Below are 9,550 nucleotides of genomic sequence, written 5' to 3' on the forward strand. Positions count from 1 at the left end.
CGTAACCCCACTAGTTGCCAAGGCCCACTCCCAAGCAGCTTCCAAATCTGCTAACTGGTTTCAATCAAATGTGAGGGGATTAAAGGCCTTGCAGGTGGTCCTACATTCCTGCAGTTTTTGGCAACCAACAGCTGAGCAGATGGCTTCAGGTTAGTGTCTCTCCAGAGAGCGAGCACACAGCTGCATGACCCTCTTGTGCTTGGCAGCACAGATACATACATGTGCATACACATACACCAACGTGTGTCTTCAGTGACAGACTGATCAGCACATGCACTGCTGTAGCTCAGCTATTTCCTGCCTTGTGGACTTCTGCAAAGGGACACTTGAGGACAAGAAGCTGAGCAGCGGTGGCATACAGCTTCCAATGTGCTGTCTCCTTCGGGCAGCTGGCAGAGCTGGCACGTGGACCGCAGCTGAGGGGCACCATGTGGCTGCGTTTCCTCTGCAGGGGGCTCTGGGCAGGTTCAGTATGGTTCAGGGGGTGAAAAGCAGAAGCAGCCAAAGGACACCACACACAGCTTCACTGGTCAGAGCCAAGTAAGACATGTTTGTCCCCCAATCCCTTTGGTAGCTCCAGGAGGGGCAGCCCTCATGCTCTCCCAGAGGTGACATACTGCATGATCTCTGTCCCCTCCCTGGCTGGGCTCCAGGAGCGCTTCTGTCTTAAAAGACAAAGGTCAGGCATGGTCAAGTCCTTTTCTGCACTTTGAAGAACGCTGTGTCCTTTGGCTAAGATGCAGGCCTCCCGAATATTTTTGACAAGGAGGAGATCTTTCTGATAGTAACATAAATAGACACAACTTCTTCTTAATCCAGGGCAGGAAAAGAGAAGCATTCCAGTTCTTTCTCAAATTATGTAACTGTCATGAAAGCATTACTCATTTGCAAGCAGGTTAGCTTGAAGAGCTTGGTTTTTCCAAAGAGGCTGAGGATCACCAGCTACCTTATTATCACAATCAGAAATCGTTTCATTATAGTAAAGTATCCTCAAACTTGGTTTGGATTGCTGAAATAATTGTGAAGAACACAAAATCAGATTAATTCTCTCTCGTATCAGGATGAAAATCAGAAAGCATTTGAAGACAACATCTCTTCTGCTTGGATCCCCCACATTAGGAAGAATGCATAAGGTAGATGTTAACTTCAAGATACAGTTACTGTTGTGTATTGTTTTCATCTTCCACATCAGGAGAGCACAATGAGGAAGAGACAGAGCCCTTACTCTGGAATATGGCTTGAGAATGGTGATGGCTTCTCCACAAGACAGTATGGTTGGGCTTGATGATCTCTGAGGTCTTTTCTGTGATGCTCAGATATGAGCAAAGAGCACCACAAAACCCATTGCATGAGCAGGACTATGAGCAAAGAGAGGAATAGAATAGAATAGAATAGAATAGAATAGAATAGAATAGAATAGAATAGAATAGAATAGAATAGAATAGAATAGAATAGAATAGAATAGAATAGAATAGAATAGAATAGAATAGAATAGCCACCCAAACTCAGCAGAAAGTGTTCCCCTGATTTTACTTATAGAATGATATGGCTTGGAAGGGACCTTAAATACCATCTAGTTCCAACTCCCTGCCTTGGGGTGGGACACTTCCTACCAGACCAGCTGCCTCAAAGCCCTGCCAACCTGCCTTTGAACACTTCCAGGCTTGGAGCCTCCACAGCTTCTCTGTGCAACCTGTTCCAGCACTGTCAGAGGAATTAATTTCTTCCTAATGTCTTAACTTTGATCAAGCTTCTTCCAGTTTCAAGACATTACCCCTTGTCCTTTGTCAGAAGTAGCTCTCCTGAGGGCCCAGTTCAAATCCTGGAAGGCTGTTCTAAGGCCTCCCTGGAGCCTACTCTTCTCCAGGGTGAACAACCCCAACTCTCTCAAACAGAAGTGCTCTAGCCCTAAGATCATCTTCATGGCCTCCTCTGGACCTGCTCTAACCATTCCATGTCCTTATTGTGTTGGGAGCTGCAGACCTGGAAACAGAACTCCAGGTGGAGCCTCAGCAGACCAAAGGGGCAGAATCATTTCACTTGAAATACCCCTTGCAAAGGGGTAAAAGACAAAGCAATTGATCAGCATGTATCAATTAAACATTTCACTTGAGAACCTTTAGGTTAATTACAGAGTTCAAGAAACAAAATCAACAGCACCAATCCTGTTGAACAATTAAAACATCCAGAACAAGAAAGAAGCAGCCAAATGAAGCTGGAGGTGGGGAGATTCAGGCTGGATGTGAGGAGGAAGTTCTTCCCCATGAGAGTGGTGAAGTCCTGGAATGGGTTGTCCAGGGAGGTGGTTGAAGCCCCATCCCTGGAGGTCTTTAAGCCCAGGCTGGCTGAGGCTCTGGCCAGCCTGATCTAGTGTGGGGTGTCCCTGCCCATGGCAGGGGGGTTGCAACTAGATGATCCTTGTGGTCCCTTCCAACCCTGACTGATACTACTATGATACTACGAAATGTGTCACACCAGCAAGGCAGCTTGCAAAGGGCCTGACTGCTTGCTTTCATAGGCTCTGTACCCCATAGCCGTTGTTAACCCTCCACTTACTTTCACCAGCATTAATTCACTGAACCAGAAGAGAAAGGATGCTGGGGAAGGCACTGATTTCCCAAGAGGGGGACACAAGTGTGGTCTTTAACCTGCAAATCAGCAGACTTTTTACAGGATAGGTATAAACGTGGGTCTCCACATGTTTGGTACATCTTTGAAGGTAAATTGTCATACAGCGTTGGGGTTTTGTTTGGGTTTGGGGGAGTGTTGTTAGGTGTGGTTAGTTTGGTTGTGGTTTTATTGTGCTTGTGTTTTTCTTTACAAAACAAAGTGGTAAAAACTCACTCTTCGACACTTGAAGCCCGTCAAAACATTCCCTGCATCCTTTCACACAGTACTTAGGTTCCACCTAGTGGCTTTCAGCGGCACTAAGCAGAAGACTGGACAGGCGTTTTATTGCCCAAATGCTTACCTGTCAAAAATCATGTTTGAGTTGGAAGGGACCTCCAAAGGTCATCTAGACCAACCCCCTCTGCGGTAAGCAGGGACATCTTCAACTAGATCAGGCTGCCCAGAGCCCCTTTTGAGCCTCAATTTGAATATCTCTAAGAGTAGAGCCTCAACTACCCCCCTGGGCAACCTGTTTCAGTGTTCCACTACCTTCATGGTGAAGAACTTGTTCCTAACATCCAATCTAAATCTACTTTTCTCTAGTTTGAAACCATTGCCCCTTGTCCTAATACTACAGGCCTTTGCAAACAGTCTCTCTCCCTCTTTCTTGTAGGTCCCCTCCAGGTACCTCTGTGACTGGTTGCAGAAATATTCAAAGCCTTCTCTAGGAATACAATTTACCTTGCCATCTTCCTAAAAATGACCTCGGTTCTCTGTCAGGAATTTTCCAGCTACAGTTACTCAGGTTCAAACATCAACAGCAAAAGGGTGTTAAATGAAGGCTTATTCCTGTGCAGAAAGGACTGTGGGTGGGCTGGCTGAAAGCATTAGCAGCTTGCAGACAAGAGCTATGCCTTGTTGCCGTGTCCCTCCCCCTGAGCCAGGTCTCAGCACAGTGTCTCCTCACTAGCAGAGCTGAGCTGGTGCAAAGCTGTCACACCCAGTGAGATGTGTCTCATTTAACTGTTCACATTTGCAGCAGGGACTCCTTTCACAGTCAACTGAGAAGAAAGCATTTCCAGACCATGGCTCAGATTACTTATTTCAGAGGTGTACCTCCAGGTGAGATGAATTGAATCCTAGAAATGCCTCATTCCCATTACAAAGAGAAATTAAGGGGCTCAAGTGTGGAGTTTGCTGGTCTGCTCCATTACACATCTTGAATCCCACCCAGGGTGTTGTGGTACTGTGGTGGGGTCACCGTTCCTGGAGGCGTTCAAGAGGAGACTGGACGTGGCACTTGGTGCCATGGTCTAGTCATGGGGTCTGTGTTTATAGGTTGGACTCGATGATCCTCAAGGTCTCTTCCAACCTTAGTTATACTGTGATACCAAGATTGCTGCACAGCATCTGAAGTGTAGCCCTCTTTGCAGTGAGCTCTAAGCAGGAAACAAAAGGACTCTGGAAGCAGGCCATCCACAGAGACTTTGCTCTTAAGCTGAAAAAACCCAGTAGTGACAGCACAGAAAACTCAACTTCAGCACTGTTGAGTTCTCAGAGTACAACTCACCCTGCCTCTCAACCACTGATTCCTGTCTTACAACAGGTTTGTCTTGGAACAGGACAAGCAGCTAACAGTTCTGCTCCTACCTACTTCAAGCTATGCTTATATTTCTGTTCCCTGAGGCATTAGCAGAGCTTTACCAACTCTAAAAAAAATCAATCACTATCTTCAAAGGGAAAGGGGGGGGGAAAAAAGCAACCATCAAAGAAATGTGAAGCTTCACAAATTTATCAGCTGCCACATTAGAGGTGGAGAGCAGATATTGTAAAGTAATTTTGGTATCTCACATAAAAGGCAAAGACAGAGCTCACCAGAGCTGGTGTAGCTTGTCCACAGAGATCATATCCATTCAAAGAGAAAGTGAAGTGAAAAGAAGAAAATTAAGAAGGAAGTTTTGCCAGTTCATGATTTGTGGAGTGTGGGACAAGATGAAAGGTCTTTAAGTCCTTGATGCAGCTTTTTCTGTCTATTCCCATTTCAAGGAGCTTTACTTCTGGTCACAAGCAGTTTGAGGCTGGCACCCAGCAAATCATGTCTGCTTTCTAGCCTGTGACCCCAGCACGCAGCGGAGCTGCTTGGATTTATTACTCCATGGCAGTGTCTCTCAACTTCCTCTCCACAGCTTAACTTTTCACCTTCACCTAAACTTTCATGGGGGAGGCCTGCCTATGGCAGACTGGCTCTTTTATGCAAAAGGTAAAAATCAGGCTGGATGAGGCTCTGACCAGCCTGATCTAGTGTGGGGTGTCCCTGCCCATGGCAGGGGGGTTGGAACTAGATGATCCTTGTGGTCCCTTCCAACCCTGACTGATACTATGCAAAAGACAAAAACCTTTCATTGTTTCAAACTTCCCTGACCTGTAAAAACAAGAGAAACTGCACTCACACAACCCCTATCTTGCTTTAGGTTTGTGTCATAGTCAACCTACCCTTGTGTCTTACTTGCAAAATAATTAAACCTATTTTCCCCCCCCTCTAGTAGTTGCTTCACAAAACCCAGGAGGATCTACAAGGCCAAGCTGATTACAATTTCTCCAGTTAAACTCACACACACACACTTTGAACAAGACCAAATGGAGTAAAGCCTTACCTCCAAAATCTCCTCTCAGCTTCCACCACAGGGAACTGCTTCCTCCTTCACAACAGAGAAAATACTCCTAGACGACGTGGAAGCCTTACAAGCTTTGGTTTGCCACTGAAATACTCTCCAGAGCAAGGACAATTTCACTCTAAACTGGCAGCAGGTGTGTCCACCTGTTGATGAAGGGAGGGGAATACCCACCCACCCACCCCCTTGTTACCCTCAGCAGACGCCACACAGGTGAAGCGTGGTTTGCATTTGCACACAGCTCTGCCAGGAAGGACAGGTGTGATAATTGGAGAGCCATCCTGAGCAGATGAGTGCATGGCTGCTAGCAAAACCAGAAAGAGTAGAAGTTTAATTCATAAAAAAGCTGTTATGTGCTAGCTGAGTGGAGTTAATTATTTTCATATAGAGAATATAGATGAAAGTAGAATCTAATCCTGGGGAGGGGAGGGCTTTGGGCAGCTCTTTATGAGCTTCTGTTGTGAGGCAGGGAATAGGTTCAGCTTGGTGATCTCTGAGGTCTTTTCCAACCCAGCTGATGCTATGAAACAGGTGCAAGGGAAATGTCGTGAGCTTGTCACAGGTGAAACACATGTGGACAATGGGCAAGAGGCCCAGTGGTGCTGCCCCCTGGAGGATGGTGAGAGATAGGCAGCAGCGTGCCCAGGTGACCGAGAAGACCAACAGTATTCTGGCCTGTATCAGCAACAGGGAGACCAGCAAGGTCAGGGCAGGGCTTGTACCCCTGCGCTCAGCACTGGTGGGGCCACACCTTGAGTACTGAGCTGATTTTTGAGGCCCTCACTGTAAGAAAGTGATGGAGGTGCTGGAGTGTGTCCAGAGAAAGGCAAAAAAAGCTGGTGAAGGGTCTGGAGAACAAGCCTTATGAGGGGTGGCTGAGGGAACTGGGGTAATTTAGTCTGGAGAAGAGGAGGCTGAAGAGAGAGTTCATTGCTCTCTACACCTCCCTGACAGGAGGTTGTTGTGTGACAGGGGTTGGTCCCTTCTCCCTAGTAGTAAGTGATAGGATGAGAGGAAATGGTCTTCAAGCTGCAGGGGAAGGCTGGGGTTGGGTATTAGGAACACTTCTTTCGCTGAAGGTGTCCTCAAACACTTGAAACAGGCTCCCTAGGGAGGTGACTGAATCCCTCTCCCTGGAGGTGTTTAAAAGATGCAGAGATGTAGCGCTGAGGGGTATGGTTTAGCACCAGGCTTTGCAGAGCTAAAGAAGGGTGGGATTTGATGATCCTAAAGGTATTTTCCAACCGAAACGATTCTGTGATTCTATGAAATCCGTGAGGATCTTCCACATCTTTGCCTCTTCTTCCACTAACACTGTCAGAGGCCTCAGCAGGTGCCGCTGCGGAGAGGGGCACAGGAGGCGTCGGCAGGAATGGAACTGATAGGTGGCTCCATAGCTCAGTGGTTAGAGCACTGGTCTTGTAAACCAGGGGTCGCGAGTTCGATCCTCGCTGGGGCCTCCTCTGCTTTTTCGTTTTTCTGTGGTCATTCTATATTTTTGTCTATTTTCCCTTGTTCTTTCTTCCCCACTCCCCCCCGCGTTTTTTTTTCTTTGCTTCCCCCCTCCCCTGACCAGCACAAGGAGGGTAGAAAGGGAGATCATGGAGGTCCCTGTTCAGCTGCCGCTTTTTGCATTGCCCCCACAAGATGGCGGTAGGGGACAGATTACGGGGGCGGGGGTGGGGTGGAACGACTGCCAAATGACGTCTTTATTTGCCGTCGCTTCACACTCACATCAGGGATGCAACTAAATAGGCTCCTCTCGAAAGGAACCTTCGACGTTTGTTACTGCCCCGCTTCCACCGCGGAAAACGCAGCCCCAAAGTCCTCACTGTCCCAACATGAATTTCCCCACCTGAATGTCACAGGAGCTGTTCTCCAGCTGGGCTGGCGGGGCACCAACAACTCTCTACAGTTCAATTCTGTGCCATGGGGAAAGAAGCTCAGCCAGGGAAATTTGCAACACTCAGCCTTTACCTGCAGGTCAAGAGGTGCTCACCAGCTGGACAGAATCCAGCCTCTGGGCACTGAGAAGCCAGGTGATGGTTCAAGCCAGTTCTCAGCTGTAACTAGGATTTTTTGAGGGCTGGTTTGTGTTGTTTTGATTTTATTTGGGTTTAACTTTCACAGGCAGAGCAGGACTCCAAGTGAAAAGGGGGCTGGAAAGATGTCCCAGCAGACTGTCCCTCAGGCACAACAAAGAGAGGCAAAGAAGCATGAGGGCAAGGAAATTCTGTAGTTGCTGCTGCTGCTCCTTCCAGCACATGGCCAAATGTTCACTTCCTTCAGTGGAAGATTCTTGAGGCCAGATGTACAGAAATCCTGGACCACTTCATAGTGTGGTTCATTCATCCTCCCTGTTTTATTACTTGCCAGCCACAGAGCTCACCCTTCACTCAGCTTTGCTTACATTCTCTCTCCTTTTTTCTCTCTGCTGTTTAATGCTTGGCAGGAGAGAAGCCCTCTGGGTTGCCTCTTCAGCATTTCACACATAGTATAGCTGAACCTCCAGACATTTCTCATGTCCCTAGAAGCAGATTTCAACTCTCAGGCAAGACTGCAAAATGATCCTAGAAAGTCTCTTCCACCAGACAGAAGTTCTTGGTAGTTGTGTGCTTCTGCTCTTTCAAAGCCCTGCAGTATTGGTTTCCTTCTGCAACCACACAGCTACAGCAACCTTCCACTAGCTCCCCTACCAGCAATGTGAAAACAACCCCTGAATGGGGGGGACAACCACCAAGTATGACATGTGGGAGAAAATTGCCTTTGGATTACATTGAAGTGCATCACCTATTTGAACAAGCTGCAGTAGATCTTCACAGCTTATAACTCTTCTCAACACACAACATAAAACCATGGCACATACCTCTCCCTCTTACATCTTCCAGTTACAAGCAGCAAGCTGTGTACCCTTTACAGGTTGAGAATGCACCTTCACAATGCACCACAACTGTTCCTAGGTTAAACCTTTATTAGAATAAAACCAAACCAGGTTGGAAGAGACCTTCAAGATCATCGTGTCCAACCCACCAACCAATCCAACCCACCCAAACAGCTAACCCATGGCACCAAGCACCCCATCAAGTCTCCTCCTGAACACCTCCAATGATGGTGACTCCACCACCTCCCTGGGCAGCCCATTCCAATGGGCAATCACTCTCTCTGTGTAGAACTTCTTCCTAACATCCAACCTGAACCTCCCCTGGCACAGCCTGAGACTGTGTCCTCTTGTTCTGGTACTGGGTGCCTGGGAGAAGAGACCAACCTCTGCCTGTCTACAATCTCCCTTCAGGTAGTTGTGGAGAGTGATAAGGTCACCCCTGAGCCTCCTCTTCTCCAGGCTAAGCAACCCCAGCTCCCTCAGCCTCTCCTCACAGGGCTGTGTTCCAAATCCCTCACTAACTTTGTTGCCCTTCTCTGGACTCGTTCCAGCAACTCAACCTCCTTCCTAAACTGAGGGGCCCAGAACTGGACACAGGACTCGAGGTGTGGCCTAACCAGTGCAGTGTACAGGGGCAGAATGACCTCCCTGCTCCTGCTGGCCACACTGTTCCTGATCCAGGCCAGGATGCCATTGGCCCTCTTGGCCGCCTGGGCACACTGCAGGCTCATGTTCAGCCTACCATCGACCAGTACCCCCAGGTCCCTCTCTGCCTGGCTGCTCTCCAGCCACTCTGACCCCAGCCTGTAGCACTGCATGGGGTTGTTGTGGCCAATGTGCAGAACCTGGCACTTGGATGTGTTCAATCTCATGCCCTTGGACTCTGCCCATCTGTCCAGCCTGTCGAGGTCTCTCTGCAGAGCCTCTCTACCCTCTAGCAGATCAACTCCTGCCCCCAGCTTGGTGTCATCTGCAAATTTACTGATGATGGACTCAATGCCCTCATCCAGATCATCAATAAAGATGTTAAAGAGCACAGGGCCCAGCACTGATCCTTGGGGCACACCACTAGTGACTGGCTGCCAGCTGGATGTGGCACCATTCACCACCACTCTCTGGGCTCGGCCCTCCAGCCAGTTCCTAACCCATCGCAGTGTGCTCCCGTCCAAGCCAGGGGCTGACAGCCTGGCCAGGAATTTGCTATGGGGGACAGTGTCAAAGGCCTTGCTGAGGTCCAGGTAGACTACATCCACAGGCCTCCCCACATCCACCAGGCGGGTCACCTGATCATAGAAGGAGATCAGGTTGGTCAGGCAGGACCTGCCCCTCCTAAATCCATGCTGGCTAGGCCTGTTAAGAGACAACACCTATCATGAATGCCACTGCT

The 9,550-nt window shown here is 48.4% G+C and overlaps 1 non-coding gene across 1 annotated transcript; it reads left to right on the plus strand.

The window, feature by feature from the left end:
• Positions 1–6,669: 6,669 nt before the first annotated feature.
• TRNAT-UGU (transfer RNA threonine (anticodon UGU)) lies at positions 6,670–6,742 on the plus strand. The gene has a single exon. It is a non-coding gene; the product is annotated as a tRNA-Thr (tRNA).
• The last annotated feature ends 2,808 nt before the right edge of the window (positions 6,743–9,550 follow it).

The sequence above is a fragment of the Melanerpes formicivorus genome, unplaced genomic scaffold, assembly GCF_026170545.1.
Source record: "Melanerpes formicivorus ecotype bairdi unplaced genomic scaffold, bMelFor1.0.p_v2 SCAF_26, whole genome shotgun sequence".
Lineage (NCBI taxonomy): Eukaryota > Metazoa > Chordata > Aves > Piciformes > Picidae > Melanerpes > Melanerpes formicivorus.